The 2,325-nt window shown below is 45.7% G+C and overlaps 1 protein-coding gene across 1 annotated transcript in view; it reads right to left on the minus strand.

The window, feature by feature from the left end:
- FOXO1 (forkhead box O1) overlaps positions 1–2,325 on the minus strand; it is a 109,101-nt gene that overhangs the window by 93,170 nt on the left and 13,606 nt on the right. The gene's annotated exons all lie outside the window — the stretch shown is intronic.

Raw genomic sequence — 2,325 nt, forward strand, 5'->3', positions numbered from 1 at the left:
GGGCAGGCAGAGGACAGAACCAGAACTCACAATACTAGTTCCCAAGCTCTAGAAAGCTTTCTATTGGGGGGGGATACAAACAGTTCATGGAAATGAAGTTTCACTATTTATAAATAGTGTACATGGTTTAAAAGATCCTGGGTTTTCCAAAAGCCTTAGCTTCCACTTTGAGAGTAACCTTATGACAGTTATAGCCAATATTAAAACAACTGTAAAGCAGANCAAATATAACCAGTGTCTAAGGAACTAGAAGTTTATGAATTCTTTAACAGCTTTTCAACTATTCTGTCCATGAAAAGGACTTTGAAATTCTCAGGCAGGCCCCAGAAAGTAAAGCACAAGAAATTATATTTGATTAAAGATTCAATCTAATTCCCACTAGTAAGTCACAGGAAATTATTTAGTTCCAAAGCAGCCTCTCCTAAGTTCTAAAATAGCTAGGTTTTGGTTAATTTGCATTTTTGAACGACTTTTTTTTTTTAAAGCTAAAAGTCAGTCAAATTTCTCCCTTTTATGAATCTTTAAAACAGGGGAGTCTTTCAAATCTGAGAAACTTGGTTTTAACAAGTAACTCATTTTTATGAAAACTCTAACCAAAAAACTAGTTATGAGTTAGAATACTTAAGGCTGTTTCTATTCTTCTTAAAATATCCCTTTACTCAAAGTGAAAATGCACTTGCTGTAATCTGACTTCCACCAACGGACTCTCATTACACCTGAAACATTTACTCACTCGAGAAAGGCAGCCTGCTTCTCCCAAAGCCCCACTCTGTCGCCACTGGGAGCTGCCCCTGGGCCTCCAATTTTGAACAGATACCAACAATTCTAATTGCTCTTCTAACTCTAAGTATATTTTTAAAAATAAAATGATAATTGCATTTTGGCAAAAAAAAAAAGTTAGAACAAAAACCTAATAAAAATGGTTGGGGTATATTCCTAGTTTAAGAAGAAGAGTCTGATTTAAGGCCCTATGAGAGGCAAAACTAAAAATAATCCCAAACATCGCCTTACTCCATCTTTGAAGAAAGACACTCCAGCAAGCTGAAGTAGATTGTATCCATTTCCAAGCACCTAAAAGAATGGTACACACTGTACTTTGAAAAAATTCTTTTTTTTTTTTTTTAATGGCAAACGCTTCAGAACAAACAGCTCAAGTAGGGTTGATAGATGAGCAACTCAGGTCTTAAATTCAAATATTAAGTAAATTGGATCTGGCAGATGATCTTGATTTTGTGACTACATACCAAGCTTAAAAGGAAGCACTTTACCTTTCTGAAACACTTGGTAAAATAACATGTTAGTTAATGCCCAGTAATGAGATTATTAAGTGGTACGTTTACTGTAAAACACACTTTGGAAAAAATAATATCCTGGCTCCTTCTCCAGGAACTTCAACACGATAGGAGTATCTTAACCTTTTTGACACCCATTAACCACAGGCATAAGTGTATGTAAAACAACCGTGGTGTAACCAATTGTGCAGCAAAGATCAATCTTTATTATGCTGTACAGGCAGGATAAGGGGTGAGGAAGAAGTTCCGAGGAGTGAGGAAGAAGTTCTCAACTAAACTTTCATATCGATCCCTCCACCTGGGACAGTGAGAAACTGTCAGCTTCAGAAGGCCGAAAGGCGAAAGCACCCCCGGGAGGCCTCCCCGCAGCCGCTCCCCCTGAGAGCCCAGGGGTCTTTTCAGCCTCCTAGTAGGGAAGTACATGCCCGCACCCTGCGTCTCTCCGGGTCTCCCTCTCCCTCTCGGAAAGACCAAAAGATCTAGAGGCGCCACGTCTACGGTCCTCCCTTGAGGCAGGCCGCTCCTACACGCTGCTCCGATGCGCACCTCCATTCCGACTCCCCGAAAACACTTGTCACAAAGCCCCCCTGCCTGCCCCTGGGATCTGCACCTCCACGCTGGGTAACAATGAGGCGGCAAAGCGAGAACCAAGGTACACACGTCCCCGGCTCTGGCACCCAAGGCAGCCTCTCCGTGCCTAATTAAAAGCCTCAGGCCAAGGGCGAGGCCAAGTTTGGGGACACTTCCTTGCGTAGAGAAGTCCCGGCCTCGCAGCCCCGCGGCCCGGCCGGGAGCCGCGCACCGCCCCGGCGCGCTGGCCCTTTAAAGGCGCTCTCTTCCTACGCCTGCGGCCCCTCCCTCGCCGTCGCAGCTCCGGCTCCCGCCTCCGCCCCCGCCGAGGGTCACACTTGAACTTTAGCTCGCCCCGCGCGGCCCGGCGCCCGCGCTCCGCAGGCTGTGGCCGCCTCTTCGCACGTGTCGGATGCACTACCTCGAGCCTGTCGCGCCCGACCCCCTGCACTCGAGGCCACTT

Source organism: Crocuta crocuta, unplaced genomic scaffold (assembly GCF_008692635.1).
Source record: "Crocuta crocuta isolate KB4526 unplaced genomic scaffold, BGI_CrCroc_1.0 scaffold190, whole genome shotgun sequence".
NCBI lineage: Eukaryota > Metazoa > Chordata > Mammalia > Carnivora > Hyaenidae > Crocuta > Crocuta crocuta.